At 36.9% G+C, this 10,273-nt stretch overlaps 1 long non-coding RNA gene across 1 annotated transcript; it reads left to right on the top strand.

Annotated features, from left to right (window-relative positions):
- The first annotated feature begins 1,272 nt into the window (after window positions 1–1,272).
- LOC149137182 (uncharacterized) lies at window positions 1,273–7,180 on the top strand. The gene is made up of 2 exons (XR_016237943.1): window positions 1,273–2,443; window positions 7,059–7,180. It is a non-coding gene; the product is annotated as an uncharacterized LOC149137182 (long non-coding RNA).
- Window positions 7,181–10,273: the final 3,093 nt, after the last annotated feature.

The following is a 10,273-nucleotide window of genomic DNA, read 5'->3' as shown; positions in this document are numbered from 1 at the left end:
CTTTCTTTTTTTTTCTGGTTGCCGGTTACCTGAGAGTTCTGGTTATTCGTGTACCGGATACTCTATATATGATTTCTGCTTATGAACTACGGCTTTATTGGATCAGCGTCTTCAGGAGTCTATTGAACCATATCAACTCCGATACTTATTTCATTTTGGTACTTAATTTAACGATTTTCTTTGTCGAACTGTTAAGTTAAATTATATATACAGTAATCCCTTGCCATATTGCGGTTTACCTATCGCGGTTTATTATTTAAGCTTACGTCGATTCCTCTGTGGTGTTGTTTTTGCATTTATAATAAAATAAATATACACAAATTATAAAAATAATTTTAAAAAATATATACAGTACAGTACTGTTTCTACTTCGCAGATTTTCACCAATCGCGGCTGGGGATGGAACATAACACCCGCGATAGTCGAGGGATAATGAATAACTAATTCTAAGAGTCCACAGAAAACTTTAACAATGTCAAAGAAACCTCCTGGCTATTATTTGCTTATCAAATAAATACATTCAACATAGTTACCTATGTTCACTGAACTAGTTAGTGGTCTCATCCTGACCTCAAAAGTCTTGCTCTCTTTTCGCGAAGTAACATATTATAACGATATAAAGTTTCATGGTTTCTCCGTTTCTTTTAACAAGCTGATTATGTTGATTGTCACGAAGTCTTGTTTGATCACGCAACATATTCTCAATTTTTGCTTTACCGAAATATTCTCTCTAATTTTCTCGAGATATTACAGCTTGCAAGTGATTTTATCGTATCTATAATTTTTCATTGTTTTATGTCTATGTGGCAAATCCTTATGTGGAGGCGCAATGGCCCAGTGGTTAGGGCAGCGGACTCGCGGTCATAGGATTGCGGTTTCGATTCCCAGACCGGGCGTTCTGAGTGTTTATTGAGCGAAAACACCTAAAGCTCCACGAGGCTCCGGCAGGGGATGGTGGCGAACCCTGCTGTACTCTTTCACCACAACTTTCTCTCACTCTTTCTTCCTGTTTCTGTTGAACCCGTATTTCAAAGGGCCAGCCTTGTCACGCTGAATATCCCCGAGAACTACATTAAGGGTACACGTGTCTGTGGAGTACTCAGCCACTTACACGTTAATTTCACGAGCAGGCTGTTCCGTTGATCGGATCAACTGGAACCCTCGACATCGTAAGCGACGGAGTGACAACAACAACAAGGCAAATCCTTATAACTGTAAGTATTGCATACATTTTATCATTTAAAAGCAGACATGAGCAACAATAAACTCTTTTCTCACTAGAACATCTAGTAAGTCATTCCATTAATAATGTATACTCTGTCCTTATATTTTATTAGTTTCATTCATTGGACTGGGGTCATGTTGTGGCACTGCCTTGAAGGGTATTGTCGAAAAATCAACACCAGCATATAAGTTTGGTACTTATTCTACTCGCTTTTGTGCTGAACCGCTAAGTTGCGGGAACGTAAACAAATGAACATCGGTTGTCAAGCTGAGGGAGAGAGGAACAAAGACAAAAACGAGACACATACATAAATATATACATACATACATACACGACAGGCTTCCACAATTTCCGTCCCATATTCATTCATAATGAATTCATTGACTCGGGGCTATTGTAGAAAACTCATGACCAAGGTGTTGGTCTCAGGGAGATTCGGCATGACACAGAATGTACTAAGGTCGGCCCTTTGAATTACAGGTACAACTCCTTTTTGCCAGCTGAGTGGACTGGAGCAAAGTGAAATAAAGTGTCTTGCTCAAGAATACAACGTGCCACCGCGAATCGAACTCGTGACCTTACAACCGTGAGTTGATTACCTTAATCACTAAGTCACTCGCCTTCACAAAATTTTGAATTACTTATAAAATTATTAATAAATTCATAGTTTTTTGTTTTTTTTTAATGTCGAATCTGTTCGATTGGGAAAGATTTCAGTCGATTCAACCTTATTTTCAACGACCTAGATTGACGAACAGTAAAGTCAATATTGGTGTAATTTGAACTCCTTAAATCTGTATTGTTCACTTGAAGTTCTAATCTGCGCAGAAGATAAGAGTTAAGGAAGGCCATCACCGCACTAACTAGCATACGTTATTTCTTATCTCATTTAACTCTGGTCGGTCGGAACGTAGTTCGAGAAGTGGCAGAACTGCCTGACACAAGCATACGTCACTGACAGACATTAGAACTGTTGACACTTGGAGATAAGGAATACTTACAGATCTGATCTTTGATACCAATATTCTTCTTCCGCATCTCTGAAGGAACGATTTGAAGAGAAGAATAAATTACCTGACTGCACTTATATCAACACATACTCACATGCTTGTATGTGTGTGGGAGAGCAACATGGCTGAATGGTTAAGAAGCGCAGTTCGGAACCACGAGAGATGAGTTTAGTTCCACAGCGTACTGTTGCAGTAACAATTTATATAGGTGAGTTTTATGACGTTTAGCTCCATTCACATATTCAAGCACATCAGTGTGACACTGCCTATAGTTTTTAAAAATGAATCTATGACACGTGCACACACTCGCGCACACGTATACACACATCACATCAAACTATCATTCATGTGTGTGTGTGTGTGTATCCATGAGTCTAGTCAGTCCCGTGAGACCATAACGCAGTATCAGGAAAGTCTTGCTTCGGTTTTGTTGGCAGAGCAACGCCTGCTTTGAATGTAGAGGTTCTCACGGGAGTAACAGCTCACTGCTGCAGCGACTGCACTTGAAGGCACTCTCCGTTACGCTGTCCAAATGCTGATTTTTTTTTTTTTTTGTCGAATCCAATTTGCTTCTGCTTGCTGAAAAATAAAACACACACACACCTACAACCTTGTAAGTAGTTGATTTCATGTTGATTTAATTTTATCAGCTCATTTGCTTTGCTCCAATTCGGATGTTTATTTATTTGTATTTTAAACTTAATATGTTGTGATTCATTGCAAATATGATTCACATAATATTGGTTTCAAATTTTGGCACAAGTAATTTTGAGGGGATGAGCTTAAATCGATTACATCGATCCCAATGTTCAACTGATACTTATTTTATCTACCCCCGAAAGGATGCAAGGCAAAGTACCTTGGTGGAATTTGAAGTGAGAACGTAAAGCCGAACGAAATACCACTAAGTATTTTGTCCGGTGTGCAAACGATTCTGCCAGCTCACTGCTTTATGTGATTCAGTTAATACTGGTTTCAAATTTCAGCACAAACCCTACAATTTCGGAGGGTGACCCCAGTGCCCATCTGGTACTTATTTTATCAACCTCGAAAGGATGAAAGGCAAAACAAAATTTGAACTCAGATCATAAAGACGAGCGAAATACCGCTAAGCGTTTTGCCCGGTGTGCTAACGATTCTGCTAGCTTACTGCCTTATGTGATACACATAAAATTATGTATGTTTGACTTATAATATTTTCAGAATATGTGTCTGATATATATACTATGCGATTACGTGCGCTCGTCTGTTTATATCTATGTGATTCAGAGAGAGAGAGGGGGTGAGGAAACGGAGCAAGAGAGAGAGTTAAGGAGAACAGAATTTTCACTTATTTGCATATAACTTTTGTCTGCGGTCTTGATAGAGTTTAGATGAAATGAAGTCTTACCTTTTACTTACAAGTAGGTAAACATGTATTTATGAAGCAGCTGACAGGGGTAGTATTAAATCAGTGTCAGAAAGATGAATATAGTTCAGTGATAAATATTAATAATATTTGCGTTATACTTCATCGCTCTTGTCAGCATATCCGGTTTAGTACCAACTTCCGGCCGTCATACTAGCGGTATGTATTGAGAAATGTGTCAATGGACTCGATAGATTACTGGGTGATGTCTTAGAGAAATTACATTATTGTTGGTGATACAGCATTCAATTGCAGATATATGACATGTGTTTGCGACAAAATGACATGTGATGACGATTCACACCCGAACAGAAATAGGCTCCCAGCTTCTGTATCATGAATGGTTATGTGGACCACTCCTAACGAAAGCCAGAGCTTCCTGCAACCACTACATAAAAAGTGTTAAGAACAAATGTTATTTAGATATACTTTTATTTTAGTTGTTTATACTATTTTACACTTGTTTATATTCTTATACATTCAAAGTTCAAAAATTTCCTTATTTGAATTATGAATCATATTCCTTTCGATAATATCAATATGATTACAAAACTTCTTTTTAGACGATATTTTCTGTTTGGTCGACACTAATTTTCAAATTACTGGAGTCCGTTGCTCTACTCATAGTGACGTATAACTAGTCGTATGTAAACATCGGAGTGGGTAAAATTTCACCTACACGATCGAAAATCTGGCCCTGTGCCTTGTTTGCTGTGAATGCGCGAGCAGAATCTTTAGGGTTGCAAAAAATCAAACTGAGACTCACCTCTCACTGTTCTATGCGAACAATGTCTGATGTTCTGGTACCATGGGTTATTTTGATTGACAAAACTGAGATATAAACAACAGCTGCTTCGATTAGCCGTTTCGACTCCTGCTCGAGACTGACACACTTCAATAACCACTAAATAATCACACACACTATATACTGACACACACTTTGGATCTTTTTTAAAACGGGGGCCACATTTTTCCTTAATGTTTTACGTAGTGTTTTTGGTACCGAAAGACTTTCAAACTTCGTATACTTATCTATTTTGTGTTATAGAACAGAAAAATATTTTTGTATTCGAATTTATTTCATGTAAAAAATTGTCTTATTTCGATAATTTCAACCAATCACTGACAAGTATTCAGTTGTTTACCTTTACTCCTTTGGCTCATTAAGCGATGTAAAGCGTATTTAATCTCCATACCTTCGTTTTATTTGCTTTTTCATTTTAAATTTGCTTTAACCCTAACCCTAACCCTAACCCTAGGGTTAGGGTTAGAGTTAGGGTTAGGGTTAGGGTTAATTGTTTCAGAATCGTTTGTTTATGTAGTCGGCACTTAATGTATATCGGCTGAATGGACGTCAGTGATTGGTTGAAATTACAGAAATACGACAACTTTAATATGGAATAATTTATGGATTTCTTTTTTTTTTAAGAAGACTAAAAGAAAAAGATGTTTTATATGACACATTCTACCAGTGTTCCAAGTTTCAAAGTGTTTCGTTAATGAAAAATGTGGCCCCCGTTTTAAAAAAGATCCCACACTTTTACCAATTATTTTCGCTATTAACCGTCCTCGCAACCCATTTCGTATCTACCATGGGCCACAAACTATACGATGAAAATCCAGAGTTACTCGTGGTCGGTGAATTTTTAATAAAAATGTGAAGGCGGTTTATCAATTCAAAAATCGATGTCTACGAAATAATCATACTTTCTGATTTTTAATGCTAAAATCCTTCCTGGCGACCGTCTTTGTAATCCCGAAAAATATCGTAACCATTGGTCCAGCCGTCGGGCCGTGAAGAGGGGACAGACAAAGAGATGGACAGACAAACGGACATAACGCCCATTATAGTAAGATTATGTGAAAGTTGCTTGGAAGAATATAGGAAGGAATATTTACCAGTGAAGCAGAAGTAACCAATTGATTCAAACAAATTTTTAAAAGTTTAAATCTGTAAATATGGCGTTAGATTCAAATAGAGGAGGCAGCCCTGGTTTATTTGAGAAGAAAGCAGTTTGTCAAGGTCCAGAGGATAGCTGATATAATTGAGACGGTATTGATCTGCTTGTAGGAGTTGTGTTTTTGTATTCCATCACAAACATCACGCTCTTCAATGGCCATAATATTTTCCTTTTGCTAACTAGGTTCATTGAATTATATATAGGTATCATTCGTCAGTGCAGCTCATCGTGATAAATGGTGAGCACTGTATTATCATCATTCACCATTCTTTCGGGCAATTTGCCCGGCCAATGCAACTCTTCCATGCCAGCTGTTTGATCGAGCGATGCGGTAAGAATGGCCTGCGTTTTAGTTACAACGGTCTTTCACTAGCTGCGCACGCTTCAACTACAGATAAGAGTAGTTCGCTAACTGAACTGGTCGATCCTGGGTATTGACAGTTTATAGTCTGTCAATCTGCTCAACCTCAAACAATTTTCGCCATTGATTCAATAAGTTCATTTACCGAAGTAGTTCACTTCCACTATGTTGCATCCCATGATTTCAACGTACCCTGAATAGGGCGGTTACATGCTATTTAAACCATAGCTGGAACCCTAACAAGTACTGCTTCTCCGGATCAGACTATTCCTGGCAACAATAGTAGCTTAGAGGTGGTTCTGCACTCCTCAAAACCTTGGAACTCCCGAATCAAGACGCCAATACCGGATGCAGTTTGAAGTTATGCCAAGGACTATAATTGAATAGTAACATGGTATTCCTTAGCGTTAAATTCAAATCTTTGACTTACTTTTACCCAACTCTGCCAATGGCTAATATACAAGAATTTCTTATATCATCAATCGATGTTGTACCGTTATTTTTACATGAAAGATATTAAAATATCAGAAATAAGTTGATGAAAATCTAATATTTCTTGTGAAACAATAAGAGCAAAAGTTTAGTATTGTTTGTAGCCAGAAAATAACGGTCCGAAGTGGCGTTATGTTTCATAAAATGTTTAATACCATTATATATAGCAAGATTAGGTATTATTATTACCCTTATAAGACGGAAGGCTCAGTGTTTAGAGTGTTAGGCTCGCAATCATGAGGTAGTGAGTTCAATTCCCGGATCGGGCTGTGTTGTGTTCTTGGGCAAGACACTTTATTTCATGTTGCTCCAGTTCAGTCACCTGTAGAAATGAGTTGCGATGTCACTGGTGCCAAGCTGTATTGGCCTTTGCCTTTCCTTTGGATAACACCGGTGGCGTATAGAGGGGAGGCTGGTATGCATGTGCAATTGTTGGTCTTCTATAAACAACCCTACCTGGACTTGTGGCCCCGAGGGTAACTTTCTAGGTGCAACCCCATGGTCATTCATGACCGAAGTAAGTCTTTACCCTTTACCGTATACAAAGACGCTGATTGATATAAAATCTCTTGTATTACTTAATTCTTTCCAATTTTGGCAGAGAACCAGCAATTTTGAGCGGCGTGAGGCGTACAAGACGATTACATTGATTCCATTATTCAACTGATACTTTTATCAACCCCGAAACGATGAAGGTCAAAGGTGACCTCGACGAAATGTGAATTCAGAACGTAAAGAACCAGAAGGAATACTGCAAAGCATTTTCTCCACCGTTGCCTATATCATTTAATGATTTCTTTTATTGTATTTTTTATCGTTGTTGTTTTTTGTCTTTGCAAAATTTTTGAAGTGGTTTTATTTATTTATTTAGTTGCTGATTTATTTTAGAGGGGAATTTTCTTAGTATAATATATTCAGGGTAATTTCGTGCCCTAACAAAGGCAGCTCTACAACAATATGGTTAGTAAATCTTTTCTCTAGATGCTGTAATAATTCACTTTGTATACTTCCGTGACAAGACAAATACAAATCGGCTATATTGTGTTGGATATTTTCGGACAAATCTTGTAATACTTTATTTAGTGTAGTTTTCGTGCTTTGACAATGGCAGCACGACTACATTGTTTTCTGGTTTTTCTAAACGACCGTTCACGTCCAATAGTCGTAGACACACACACACACACACACACACGTGCTGGGGAAACAACGCGCTGACCTAGATCTCGAACAAATGATCTTATGGGAAATGAAACAAGGGCATGATATACACTTATCGTTTTGCGAAAGGGCAGAAATCTAAAAACAAATAAGCTTTCAGGGAAATATTTGAACCAGTCATTTAGATACATGCTTAAAAAAAAATAATAGAATTTAGGGGCGGGATAATTTTAGTAAAATCATTATCTTTTTAAAGACTATTTTTCACTTCAGTACTTCTCAGGCTCGTTTATTATTGTTTTTTTTTTCTTTTACGATTTTGATGGTTATTGTAATAAAAGCCAAAATATTCTTTGTAATGTTACAAAACACAGTGTGGAAATCTATTACTAAATCATTGACTACCACATCTGGTCCCTTATCCTTGCTGATCTTTGATAGGCAGAGATTGTATTTACTCTCATGGGTCTAGTGTGTGTGCGTGCGCGCGCTTGTGCGTGCGCGCGCTTGTGCGTGCCGGCTCGGTCGAGTGGTTAAGCAGTTCACTTTGCAATTATAGTATCCTAGGTTCGATTCCTTTTGTGATGGCTAAATTGCTATAATACATAATTCAATATAATAATTGAATTATTATGTTATCTGACAACTATTTTAAAACGAAATAGAGAAAATGTTGCACACAAATTATAGGGATGATACTTTTACTTCATTTGGAAAAAAACCAGATTGAGTATTTCATTGAAAGAAAGGAAAGGTAAGCATTATAAGCTGTCAATAAAGAAAAAACTTGACTGCATGGTTTGCAATGAATCAACAAGATATGTGGGTGTGAGACCTACTATATTCTTCTATTCCATATTATGTTTTTTAACGAGAAAACTCCATTGTAGAAACCAAGAATTCACGATTCCAGTAAAACTATTCCAAGAATATATATTATCAGTTTTAAAGAATCCGAACGCTTCCGTCTTAGAATACTAATTTTTAATGAGAGGAGTAATGAACTTTGATAATCTATCGACAGTAGATGGAGTTCTACATGTAACTTTATAGGAGTTGCATAACAACGAACTTTAATAAATAATCTTTTCTACTAAAGGTACAAGACCTGAAAATCGGGGAAAAGGGGTAGTCGATTACATCGACCCCAGTACTCAACTGGTACTTGAGTTATCGACCTCGAAAGGATGAAAGGCAAAGTCGACCTCGGCTGAATTTGAACTCAGAATGTAGCAACAGACAAAATACTATTAAGCATCTCGCCCGGCGTTCTAACGATTCTGCCAGCTCGCCGCCTTAACTTTAATAAATAATGGCTTTGAATAGATTACAAGTGTAGTTTCCCCCTATGAATTTCCTTCTTATTTTGGAAATTTGTTTGCTTTGATATGGCTCAATAAGCAATCAAAATAACTCAAAATAATTCCATCAGCAATTTGAAGAAAACAAAAAGATTTCCTTAACTAAGGAAATTCTTTGGACACAGTAAAAAGAAATGCTTAAGAAACATTGAAAATATTTTGTTCATGCACTACTTAGAGTGTATAGTCGATTGCTGACCATCCAATGACATATCCACATTGATTATATAGAGAGATAGCTTAGAACAACACTGCTACGACAGGCGGTTAAAGGTATTCCGTATTGAGTGGTAAAACTTGTCAATACGATATCATTTAGTTATGCACCAAGAGTCATGTATTAAGTCATGAGAATCAAGCGGTCAAGAAATAAATCTCATAGGCAGTGTGAGACAAGAGCAACATAAGATGAATTCCTGACGTGGCTTTGTAAAACTGACGATGGGGCTCTAGAAAATGATACGGCGAAAGATTTATGTAGTACAGAAGTTCCTTATGATTTGGTCACATGGAAATTGGAGAAATATATGATGAATCAAACGATATTACAAATGATGTAGCAACACGTGAAATTTCAACAATTATAATCCTCACAAAAAGGAACAACGATGCAGTAAAGTTCAATAATCAAATATTGGACCGTATACTCAGTCATGGCCCATCATACAAAAGTGATGAGGGATCGGCAATAAATTTTTCAATTAAATTTTTTAAATAACAAAATTTATCAAGGATGGCGCTTCATGAACTCAAAGATCTCGTAATAATGCTTCTTCAAAACTGGAATTTAAGGATTGGACTTTTAAATGACATTTGTCTGGCCTTCCTATTAGTTTTATATTCATGCATATATATTCACAGAAAGCAAAGACAATAACTTGCTCATTCCAAGAAATGACGCAACTCCAAGTCACAATTTCCAAGTATTTCTGCTTTTACAATGACGGTAAAGAAATCGTGCGGTCAGTCTGCCATAACCTGACTTCAGTCATTGCAATGTCATTTAGCAATGGCTAAACCAAAGAATAGAGCTGACATATAAATTACAGATTAAGATCAAGGCTTCCTTCATCTTTTAAATGATCAAGGCAAACTCTAGCAATTAAGCATCTTCACAAAGACTTATTATGATTATTATATAAAATTTAGTTATTACGTAATTAATTCCACATTCAAAAAACCCCATTATTTCTGTGGGACATTGATCGAGTTTATTAAAGAAACACAGATGCATTTAATGTTCAATAATTAATTATTGGACTTGGTAATGACACATCATACAAAAGTAACGAGGGAT

This window comes from Octopus bimaculoides, chromosome 2 (assembly GCF_046866305.1).
Source record: "Octopus bimaculoides isolate indiv1 chromosome 2, ASM4686630v1, whole genome shotgun sequence".
NCBI classification, from domain to species: Eukaryota; Metazoa; Mollusca; class Cephalopoda; order Octopoda; family Octopodidae; genus Octopus; species Octopus bimaculoides.
This window is presented reverse-complemented; position numbering and strand designations above follow the sequence as displayed.